The sequence below is a fragment of the Armigeres subalbatus genome, chromosome 3 (assembly GCF_024139115.2).
Source record: "Armigeres subalbatus isolate Guangzhou_Male chromosome 3, GZ_Asu_2, whole genome shotgun sequence".
Lineage (NCBI taxonomy): Eukaryota > Metazoa > Arthropoda > Insecta > Diptera > Culicidae > Armigeres > Armigeres subalbatus.
Genome location: NC_085141.1, coordinates 415,359,059 through 415,372,028, shown reverse-complemented (window position 1 = coordinate 415,372,028; position 12,970 = coordinate 415,359,059).

The following is a 12,970-nucleotide window of genomic DNA, read 5'->3' as shown; positions in this document are numbered from 1 at the left end:
AATAAACAATAATTCAACCTAGATGCTTATTTATAGCTTGTCGTTGTTTGTTGGGTCTACACGGAGCTGACCTCCAACAAACGACAAGCCAGTTATTTTACACCGGGAAAGTTTAATTTCAAGTAGATGATCGTTTCAAAAGAAGAAAATGTCAGAACTTGCATCGAAATTCCTCATTCGGTAGGCCATTTGCTTCTGTGGAAAGCGAAGCGAAATTTTTGTCACAAGTTCCATCAATGGTAACATTTATGAAACTGAGTGCCAACAAAAACGTCTTTTACCATTTCTGGAGTAGCACAATGGAAAATCTTTATTTTGACTGGATTTAGCTTCATGCCTTTATTCTAAAAGCGAGCTGGAATGGTATGAGACTTATTCGGTGCATTTCGTGCCCAAGGACTGAATCCACCGAACTGCCCTGAACTACGTCCGATCGAAACTTATTGGACCATGATGAAGCGGGAACTCAGGAAAACCAATAAGATAGCCAAGGATGCAAAAAAACATATGTAGGAAGTGGTTGAAAAATGAGTAAAAGTTATCATATATGACTGTACAAGCTCTTTTGGGCGTTTGTGGAGCGAAAGTATCAAAAATTTTACCTGATAACCTTCAATAATTGATTCAATGTATGTAAACTGAAGTTGATATATGTATAAAACTGCTCTGCAATTTTGGTATCCATCCGATACATGAATGGAAAGTTAAAGCAAACTAAAGGTGTTCAATAATTTCGTGTTTTCACCACGAGTACGCTGGCTTCTACCCCCCTCTTACTAACCGTATAATAAAATGATATTGATTGTATATATCACAAAGAACAATGGCTCCGTAAAGTGTTATACACGCCTGAGCCTACCAAATAAACGAAATTGGAAAAAAAATTTTGTGTTCGCCCTTTAAGTTCCAGACTGCAGAGCAGACGACTGTCGATGATGGCAATCCTAAACGGAAGCCCCCCGTTTGTTGGCTCGTTGCGGTTTTAATAGAGGCTCAACCAGGTAGTCTTTAGTCCTGCAGCTTACTTTGACTTTGCGGGAGAGAGATTGGAAGAGAGGCTCCGGTCTATGGACACACCCAATACCTTTACGATCTTGTCATTCGGGATGAGATAGTCTCCCGATTTGAGGCTAAGTCAGGACAGCTGATGTCTCCACCTGCAGACTTGGCGTCTAACACATTTTCTTTTGGTCATGGTAAAACCTACCGAGGTAGCCTATCGGAGGACGGCGCTCACAGCGAATTGAACCTTAATCCGCGTCCGGGTGTGATGCCGACGATGGCTAGTAAAACGTCAGCGGCGCACACAAACACGTGTATGTTCGCGAGTATGGAGCGCAAGACTCCATTTATAGCGACGAGGAAGAACGTTAGTGCCAGTTTCTCCTGAAAAGCTCTCGAGTCCTAGTTCCCGATAAGGACTTTGGAGGAACGCCCAGTGAGGAAATGCCGGACGAAGACAAGGATTTGGATGAAAAACCTCCACTACTGCAATATGAAGGGTATTCAGGTCCTGTTGAAAGCCTCGGACATATCGATGTAAGCCGACGACGTTTCAGTCCTCATTGAAGGCGCCCTGAATTACATCTCCCAGGTTGGCGAATATCCTGGCTGAAACGTATGTTACCAGAAACCGAACCACTATCCGAACCTATCCGAACCTACACACTCAGTTTTTATTTCTGCAGCTCGGCAAAATCCGCACAGCCGTGTGCCCAGCAAAATAAAAACTGATATCCCGTCAAAAATGAGGTTTGTTAGCTGGGTTTCGGCAAACTATTTGCTGATTTTCAGCTATTTTGACAGATATCTCTGCGAAAAACATGTTTCTCGGTAAAAGTTGAACAAATTGCTGAGATCATGGTAAAAAAAATTAAGTGTGTAGGGCTTAGAAGAACGCAGCGGTGGTAAATGATGGTATGGATGGTGATATGGATCCGGTGGAACTCGAAAGCTTTCAAGGAACGGAGACCTACGAATCGCTGAACTTCGGCAGAGTACTCATTAGCCGTCACTAAGCCGGCGAAGTATTCCTCGAGTGTGCTAGCGACTTCGGGACAACAAAGTTCGGTCTCTTCTATTCGAGTCGTCAGTGCGATACATACGACGTGTAACTTCTAAAAATCTCGGAAAAGTGGTCGAGTACCATCAAAAGTTATGGGTGAGATCGTTCCGTTTCGTGACAGACGTGGCGTTCCCTAAAGTGAAGAGCCTTCTTATTCACGAATTGTCCAAAACCTGGCGCTTCATTAGACGAGTGTAGTGACTAACGAAAAAAACCCCACGCGATCATGGAAGTGACTGGTCCATAGGGCGTGGTTGAAGATCCACGAGGCAGTGCCAATAATCACTATAATAATCGCGAGTGAAAATTCCGCACTATACATCTCCCGTAGTGCAGAACTGTCGTGAAATTGTGAAACTCCGTGATTTCTTGTTGTCCGAATACCTCCCCGTCCAAGGAAGTAACACGTGAACGGGTCGAATTCGATCGATAGTGCGGAGTGACACGATTACAGTGTCAGACGGCAGAAAGGAGAAACCCTTCTCCTAACGTAGAAATTTCCACTCGGCTAGGGAAGCTAGATTGCCCCTGGGATGAGTCCAAAAGGTGAGTCGCATGCTCTATATTCCTACGTAAGCTAAACTCGAACCTACAATATGATTCGAGGCCACATCTCTCCGTCCTCGGTTTCGCCCCACGCTTGCCAAGCCATTCTGTAACTGATCAGCCCACCTCGCTCGCTGCGTTTCTGCCGGTTCGGAAGTCTTTTGTTGCTTCACGCATCTCATGCAACTTTCGTTGCCTCACGTTTCAGGCGGGTGTACAGTCCTGTAGCCTTTTCAAATGTGTGGACGATAATGTCCATATCATTCACGTAACAAATAAATGGATAGGCACGAAAGTCCATCATCCTGTCTTAGTCCCCGGCTTGTCCAGTCTCGTAAGCTTCAAGGGAAAGCCTTTCTCGTCCACGATTTGCCATAGATTTGCCTATACTACCGTATGCCGCCTTGAAATCGACTAACAGATGGATCGTTGGAACTTGATTTTCACCGCATTTTTTAAGAGTTTTGATACAGTAAAGGTCTGGTTCGTCCTCGAGCGACCGTTAACAAAATCGGTTTGATAACTTCCCACGAGCTCATTTACTATTGGTGACAGACGGCGGCTCAGAAACGGCACAGCTGTTCCATTTTCTAACACTCCGCTTCTTTCAGGTGGAGTTTCTTCTCCTGAAAGAGATGAGTTTGCTGTCTCCGATTCCGTCTGAAGCGTTCCACGTTCTGCCGGGTTCCTTGCTGCATTGCAACCGCCCGCGCTGCGTCCTTCTCCTCCAGAATCTGTCTGCATTTTTTCGCCGAACCAACCGTTCCGTCGACTTCGTCCCACGTATCCGACGTTGCTCTCCGCTGCATCGTTGATGGCTGCAACATCGAGCTCACCCTCTTCCGAAACACTCCCTCGAGATGTTGCGAATATGCAGTGGTGACATCATGTTGCTTCAGTTACTCTTGACCGTACTGGGGCGGCCGTCGGTACCGTACAATGTTGATGACGGATAGATTTGGGCGCAGTTCAAACATCACCAGATATTGGTCAGAGTCGATGCCACGTTAAGCAGACTGATACCGCTTGAGGAGTCCTTCGTCGGTGAATGGCAGATAGGTGCCGATCAACGTCGTGCTCAGCCTGCGGATGATCCTTGTACTGGGAGTACAACTTGCAAACTCACCATCTGTTCATTGATTTCAAACAGCCAATGACTCAGTGAAAATAAATGAGCTGAGGCACATAGAGCCTGATTATAGCTTGCTTGCAAATCTTCTCAGGCGTGTAACGTGTAACGCTCCAACGAAATCCAGTATTCGGATTCCAGAAGTTTCAACGACATTTCAACTTTTGAAAAAGATGGCATAGCCCATAGAAATGTAGGGCAAAGAAACATCTAGTCGAGAGCATCTAGCAAAGATAAGAAGATCTGGCGTGCAGAGGAAATGCACTATCATCACACGGTCGCACATGCTTCTGGGCTTGGCGGACGACATCGATCGAGCATGGGATCGATTGCAGAGAAGTATAAAAGGCGAATTTAATAAGAGGTGGAGTTAAACTTTAACAAACAATTCTAACAAAACATAGCTCATGATTGCGCGTAGAGATAAAGGTAGACCTAGTGGTGTTGGTGGTCAGGCAGTGCACTATGGTCCAGGATCGAGATTTACGCGGAAAGATGCATTTTACGGCAAAACTATTTTTTTTAGAAATAAAAATGTGGTTCCACAAAATTGTTAGGAATAGTAAGGCCATCATTATGGTGCTATCAAAAAATAGGGTGGCCCATCATACAAAAAATAGTGAATATTTTTTCTATTTCACGGAATACTGTCATGTTATGTTCTACAAAGTTGTAGCGCAGCTTATTCCAATAAATTTTGCTAAGAAAACTTTTTGTGTAGCTCTTAAGTTGGCTGATTTTTCACAAATGTCACCTTCTGAAGACTTTTGGGGCTTTTCAAAACGCGTGTTTTGCTATAATAACATCGTTTGTATCTTCTTCCGCAGTCGAGTTATATCAATCTATATAATAAAAATGAAATGGTCTGTGTTCGTATCCGCATAACTCAAAAACGGCTGAATGAATTTTCTTCAATTCTGTAGCAGATATGTTCGTTATCATTTCCAACGGGTTTATATGATATTTCCTCATGCGAAAATCACGGGTAAAGCTGACTAAACCATGAAAAACTTAAATTAAGTTTCGTTTGGACATTTTGCATGCGTAGTTCAGAACGCACTTTCTCGCCTAATATGCAGGACAACGTCTGCCGGGTCGACTAGTTTAATTTAAAAATATGACTTCAGTAAAATTAGTAAAACTCGAGATAAAAAAAATAACATAACTCAAATTTTTCGACATAATAAAGAATATGAATTTCTCTTTCAAATTCTGTATAGATATATTTGTTTGGTCTGCCCCCACCGGAGATATAAACTTTTGAAAAAAATGTAATTTCGACAGAAAAACGATTATAACTTTTGATCGGAAAAAGATATTGAGCATATTTACTTACCAAAAGTTGCATTGTTTTGAGCTCTAAAAGTCACCCGCAGACGACTATTTCTAGAAATCTAAAACAAAAAAAGTAGATCAAAAATACTGTTTTTTGAGGTACACCCTAATCCAACTAGGTAAAATAGCTCTAAATCAGCCAACTTAAGAGCTACAGAAAAAGCTTTTTTAGCAAAATTTATTGGAATAAGCTGCGCTATAACTTTGGAGAGCATTACATGTCAGTATTCCGTGAAATAAAAAAAAATCATTTTTTTTGTCATAGGGCCACCCTATTTTTTGATAGCACCATGATGATGGCCTTACTATTTCTAACAATTTTGTGTAACAATTTTTTTTTTCTAAAAAATATAGTTTTGGTGTAAAAGCATCTTTCCGCGTAAACCTCGATCCTGGACCATAGTGCAGATGGAGAAGTATTTGAACTTTTTGAAAAAATTGTTTATCTTAGAACGCTTCTGAAAAGTGACAATGACATTTTCCGTGAAGTGAAAAGACGTGCTCCTTCGAGTAAGATCTTCTACGACCTAAATTTGCTCTGTATAAAAATCTGATTCTACCAGTGACCCTTTACAACTTTGGGGCCCCCAAGGTTCGGAAAAACTGGAGGAATCGGACCCTCAATGTTTGGAGAAACAAGAGGAACATCGTTCATCGGCCTTACTGTACGTATCTGTTGAAGGTACAATCAAGTGGTGGAATTAAATTAAATTGTACGAACTCGATTTATGACAAACTAATTCTTCAATAATAATAATAATAAACCAATAGAAAAAAGTTACAAAAAAGAAAATATCAAAACTAGTTATTATAATTATTGATTTGTTGAAAATGCAAATGATAAATGAATAACAAAATGTGTTATAATTGCAAGATTCGTTCTTTTTTTTGTTGAAGAGATGTCAGGGCATAGTTAGTTATTTTTATGTTATTAGCTTGTTATTCACCTCTATCCGGGTTGTTGTTAATCAGCAATGAAAACCTTTCAGGGGAATGTAGATTATTTTAAAACAGATCTGAATCCCATTAGATGTATTTTCAAATGTTGGATATCTCAGAGAGAATTTTCATCGAGAAATATTGTTGTCACTTAATGTATCAAGTTATTAGAAATACAAGTTTTGTTACTCTCTACATTCATTAATAGAAAAACGTGAAATCCAATTGATCTCCACTGATCCAGGCCTACTGCCAACGCGCTGCTTGTTTGCGTGTCGAAGAGACACTCCAGCCAGCAAGGATGAACCGCAAATTCGACCTGCTGCCTGGTGCTGCTACTTCACCTTCCTACCAAACAGCAACAACAACAACAACGGCACGGACAATCCACCGTGCGCGCGTGAAAGAGGTTCCTAAGGTGTTGACGCCGTAGCCGGTCGTTGCGCAGAAAGCGAAAGAAGAGCCGGGCCCGCCATCCAAGATCGACCTAACAACAGCAGCAGCAGCAACAAACCACACCATCCATCGGCCATAACTAACGATCGTGAGTTGTATTGTTCGGAGGAGCATATCTACATAGCGTGCGCAGGGTTGAATCCGACGCAAAAGGATGCTTGCGTTGTTTCTCGTCGGTCATCGGGCTTTAACCATGACTCATCAGACCCCGAAGAGGAGTCAGAGGTCCGAGAACGCAGTCTCCTTCTTGAGTCGATACATTTTTTTTCTGCTGGCTCATTCTTCAGCTTCTTTAGTTTGTTCGTTTCATCGTTCCAAAGCTACGCTGGTGCTGTAGCTATAATCATATTCTTATTAAAGATTCTCCTTTTGGCTGGGATTGCTTTTTCTTTTTAGCATTTCTCTTCTTTTGAGCTCCACTGGACAGCGGTGGCTTTTGCCAGGAAAAGTGTCATAAGCTCACTGACGTTTAAATGTTAAACCAGGATCGAGTAAATCAGTAACACAGCTTAACGGAAAACGAATACCTCTAGACCAGAGTTAGTTAAGTATCAGATACTAAAAATTATCTTTCAATTTGGTTTGGGTCTCAAATTGCGTCTCATTTCAAGTAGTTAAAATGAATACAATTCTGCAAAAACCTCATCCAAGTCAATTAGGCGTGATTTGGCCCAGTTCGCGCGAAGGGCAAATTATGACTTACGGATAGACCACCGTGCACTGCTTGGTTCCCGTCTCATTCTCCACTAATTCGTTTCTTGTTAAGCTCTTAAAAGAGCAGAAAAATTGAAAAGCACCGGAGAGAAAGAGCCTGGGCTACGGCAACAACAGCACACCCCATTGCGACGGCGGAGAAGACGACGGGGCCACCGCCGGGTGCCAGCAAGAAACCTGCGCGAAGAAGCAAGGAACCACGCAGACCTCGCGCATCATGTTGGTCAGCGAACCGGGTAATGCAAAGAGGGTTATTAGGCGCAAAATGCATGCGAAGCTGTAAAAAACGGCGCGTTATTGTGTCTGCTTGCGTATGGTGTTTTTTTTCGGGTCAAACCCAAAGTGCAAAATCGATAAGATATATGACGGGCCGGTTCGGAAAGGCCAGTAAATTTGCTCCATTCTGGACCAGAAAGGACGGGATTTGAGCTTTGCAAATATTTTACTGGAATTTATAAAATATTTATAACCGGTCATAAACTGTTTTTGGAAGCTTGGTAATACATATGTGGTATGTGAACTTAACGAAACCGAATCTTAGTAATGTACATATATTTCTGCGGCGTCCAACCATTAAAAAAAGGCAGTTTAGTGATTTGTTAAACGCTTTTCAATACTTTCTCTTCTTCTTGTGTTCTTGGGTTTTTAAAATCTATTTCTTTTATCTATTGCGTTTATTTGACAGGCTCAGGCCTGTGTAAAATTTAACGGAGCCGAGACTTTTTTATGATATTCGCAATATGTATATATTATTATTATCAAATATTCGCAATTAAATATATTATTATTATCAACAGTTAGGAAGGGGAAAGGGATATACGATTAGGCGACACTCAGCTGTTGAGATGAAGCAGAAAAAGCCGTACTCTAAATTAGAGAGTAGTCGTTCTATAGAGTTTGATGAGATCTTTCGGGTGAGCACCCCATCATGTTTCGGAGATAGAACGTACAAAATGAATCCTTTTTCGGTATTTCTCTATCAAATATTTAATATGGGTTTTCCAGGTCCTTTTAGAATCAAACCAGACCCCAAGCATTTATAAGTCAAAGACTGGTTAGTGTCATCTTTCATAAGTTGCAGTTCGGCAGGGTTCCGCTTTTTAGTAAGCACAACCAAATTAGTATTTTGCGCGGAAAACTCGATCCCTGAATGTCTGGCTCCAACATTCAGATAATTCAAAGAGCTTTGCAATGATCTTTCCAGGACATATGGACCTGGAAGTTGTCAGAGTGCCGATAGTTAAATTCATATGTTTCACTGTCCAAGAATACTGATGCCAGTTGCTCTTTGTGCGTAAAAACCAGTCGTATATCAGAAGAGAGAGATAATAGTTTGTTCATATACGTTTTTGAACACCAAGCTGAATATTTTAGAGTAATGCATTTTGTACGATTCAATCGTCGATTCTTGAAAGGATCCCAGAGCAGAGAAATTCGATGTCTATTTCTTGTGGACTCAAACTCTTAGTGCATTTCCACAATTATAAGTCTTCCAATACCAATACCAATTGCAATGCATGCAAAATATCCACTTTATGTTCAGAGGTGTAAAAAAATGATTGAATCCGAAATATGTTTGGCCGAATTGTTAAAAGAAATTTAAGTTATGAGTAGTGAAGAGTGCGAAAAGAATAGTGAGTAGTGAGCAGTGCGAAATAGGAAGTGAGAAGCAAGAAGTTAGTAATGAGAGATGAGAAGAGAGTAGTGAAAAGTGGAAAGTGATAAGTGAGAACTGAGAAGGGAAAAGTGAGAAATGAGAGGTGTGAGAAGTAAGAAGTGAGAACTAAAAACTAAGAACTGAGAACAGAGAACAGAGATCTGAAAACTGAGAGCTTATAAAAAAAGTACTCAGAACTCAGAATTGGGAACTGGAACTGAACATTGAGTACGTAGAGCTGAAACTGAGCGAAGAAGCGAAAAATAAGAAATGCGAAGTAAGAATTGAGAACTGAGAAGTGAAAAGTGGGATGTGAAATAAAAAGGGCATGAAAAATGAGTATTGAAAAGTGAGAAATTAATCCTTATTCCTTTTTTTCTTCTTTATTATTTTGTTCTTCTTCCTTCTGCCTACTTCCATATTCGTTCTTCCTTCTTTCTCTTTCGTTATGTATTATTTCTTCATGTTTTTCTTCTTTATTTCTTCGTTGCTCTTCATTCTTCCTTCATCCTTCCACCTTTTTCTTTCTTTTTTTCCTTTTTCCATATTCCTTCTCCTTCCTTCTTCTTCAAGATTCTCTTCTTCCTTCTTACTTGATTTCCTTATTTCTTCTTCCCTCTTCCCTTCCTCCTTTTTCCTTCTTCCTATATTCCGTTCTCGTATACTAAGTATCCAAAAACAAACTTTTTATAGAAGGCTTTTTATAGTGTTATATACCAATCGACTCATTTCGACGAATTGAGGTTATGTGTGTGTAAAACGACGCAAAAAATATCACGCATTTTTAAGGCACTTGTTCTTAACCGATTTGCTTGCTTTCAACGCAAAATTCTGTCCCATTGTTTTCTATTGAAAATTGGCCAAATTGGACCATGAGCAGTGGATCGAAAGTTATGGCCAAAATACATTTTTTCACGCAAAATCGCGGAAAAAATGTCAATCACTTTTCAGGCACTTATTATTAACCGTTTGTTCGCCACAAGTTGCAATCGACGCAAAATCCTGTCCCATTGTTTTTTAAATCCTTTATTAACGTGATTTTTTTAAATTGATTTATTTATTTTATCTATCGATATCTCCTTTACTCGATATTTTAGAAGTCGAAGTAATTTTCTATTGCATTTTCACCTCTCTAACTCGATGTTGTCAGAAATAGTTACATGCACGATATAGTTAGAAGTTAAAAGTGACAAGTGTTAAGCGAGAAGTGAGAAGTGAGGAATAATAAATTGGAAGTGAGAAATGAGAAGGGAGAAGTGAAAAGTTAGAAGTCATAAGTGAGAAATTCGAAGTGAGAAGAGAGAAATGAGAAGTGAAGTGCGAAGTAAGAAGTGAGAAGTAAGTAGTGGGAAGTGAGAAGTGAAAAGCACTAAGTGAAAAATTGAAAGTAACAAGTGAAAAGTGAGAAGTTAAAAGTGAGATAAAAGAAGTTAAGAGAAGTGAGAAATTCAAGGTGCGAAGTGAAAAGTGAGTAGTGAGTAGCGGGATGTGAGATGATTAGATGATTAGAAGTGAGAAGTTAGAAGTGGAAAGTGATAAGTGAGAAATGAGAAGTCAGAAATTAAATATAAATAAGTGAGAAAAGAAAATTGAAAAATTAGAATTGAGAAATGGAGTGAAGTGAGCAGTAAAAAATTTAAAGTGAAAGAAAAAGAAGTGCGAAATTCAAAGTGTGAAGTGAGAAGTGGGAAATGAGAAGTTAGAAGTGCAAAGTAAGAAGAGAGAAGTAAGTAGTTGGAAGTGAAAATTAGAGGTGAGAAGTAAGAAGTTAGAAGTGCGAAATAGTAGCGAGAAGTGAAAAGTGATAAGTGAGCGATGAGAAGTCAGAAGTGAGATATCTTCTTCTTCTTATTGGCATTACATCCCCACACTGGGACAGAGCCGCCTCGCAGCTTAGTGTTCATTAAGCACTTCCACAGTTATTAACTGCGAGGTTTCTAAGCCAATTTACCATTTTTGCATTCGTATATCATGAGGCTAGCACGATGATACTTTTATGCCCAGGGAAGTCGAGACAATTTCCAATCCGAAAATTGCCTAGACCGGCACCGGGAATCGAACCCATCCACCCTCAGCATGGTCTTGCTTTGTAGCCGCGCGTCTACTACGCGCACGACGCGTAGCCGCGCACGACTAAGAAGGGCCGGAGGGAGGAAGTGAGATATAAGAAGTTATAAATGAGAAGGGAGAAAAGTGAAAAAGAAATGGGAAGTGTGAAGTGAGAAGTGTGCTATGCGAGTGAGAAATTAATAGTGAGAAGTGAGAAGTGTGGCGTGAGAAGAGAGTAGTGGGGAGAGAGAGGTGAGAAGCGAAGTGTGTGAAGAGAGAAGCTACAAGTAAGTAGTGAGAAGTGAGAAATGAGGAATGAGAAGGGAGTTGTGAGAAATGAGTAGAAAGAAGTGAGAAGTAAGGACCGGAGAACGAGAAGTAAGAAACGATATTTTTTTGCTTTCCATCTTTCTTTATTCTTCTCCCGTGTTGTATCTTCTTTCTTCTTTCTGTCCTATATCTCTTATATCTTCACTCACTTTTCACTACTTAACATCTCGCTTCTCACTTCCCAATTATCATCTCTCATTTCTCACTCCTTGCTTCTGATTATGTCACTACTTACATCCTTCTTCTCACTTCGTAACTATCACTTTTCACCACTCACTTCTTGCCACTGAATTCTCACTTCTCATTCCTCGCTTTCCACTGCACATGTTACTGCACACATCTCACTACTCAATACTTACTTCCGTTTTTCAGTAATCGCTTCTCACTACTCTGTACTTATTTCGAACATCTCAGCTCTCGCTGTTCACTATTCTCTTCGAACATTTCATTTCTCACTTCTCAGTTCACACAATTCTCTATTCACTTCGAATATTTCATTTCTAACTTCACATTATGAGGAAACAAAAAAATTAACTTTTAACTACTCGGTCAAACGGTATTCGACCAAATGTAAATGTTTTCCCTATCTCGATACCTCCCTAACTCAATGGTCCCTTCAATATTGAGTAAGTGAGAGTCCAATGTATTATTGTTATTATTATTAGTAAGAGTACGTTGGCTTCTCTCCCTCTCTTACGTCGAAGTTAGGTTTACAATATTTGATGATGGACCAGGCTTGGGATAGAAGATCAGGGAATTTCAGCTTCTCATCCAGGCATTTGGCATCAGGGACGATGTTGCGTGTCGTCGTGCTCGAGGAATGGTTCGACTGGGAGCATCTTCCTTCTTCTACGTTTGTCCCTCATTCGCAATCTCTCGTTTCGTATTCACACTGCTCGCTATCTTACTTATCACCTCGCATCTATTACATCTCACTTCTCACCGATAACTTCATATTCATTTATCATTTCTCTCCTGCAACTTTTCAATTCTTACCTCTCACTACTCTCTTCTTACTTCTTACTACTCACTACTTACTTCGCACATCTCGTTTCTCACTTCTCACTACTTACCCTCATTACTTTTTGCTATTAATCACAGTAATCACTTCTCACTTCGAAACGCGCAGAGGGCTACGGCAAGGTGATGGTGTTTCGTGTCTGCTATTCAACATCACTTTGGTGGAAGTAATTCGAAGGGCAAGGATTGTCACGAGTGGTACTATTTTCACGAAGTCCGTCCAGTTATTTAGTTTCGCTGACGACATTGATATTATGGCACGTAACTTCGAGAGCATGGAGGAAGCCTTCGTCAGACTAAAAGACGAAAGACGAAGTACATGATAGGAAGACGCTCAAGAGAGGACAACGTAAGCCACCCACCACGAGTTTGTATTGGTGGTGACGAAATCGAGGTGGTTGAAGATTTCGTGTACTTCGGCTCACTGGTGACCTCCGATAACAACGATACCAGCAGAGAAATTCGGAGACGTATCATGGCAGGAAATCGTACGTACTTTGGATTCCGCAAAACGCTCCGATCGAATAGAGTTCACCGCCATACCAAACTGACTATCTACAAAACGCTTATTAGACCGGTAGTTCTCTACGGACACGAGACCTGGACGATGCTCGTGGAGGACCAACGCGCACTCGTGCAGATGGCGGACGGTACGTGGAGGAGGCGAATGAACCACGAGTTGCATCAGCTGTAGGGAGAACCATCCATCGTCCACACCGCGAAAATCGGA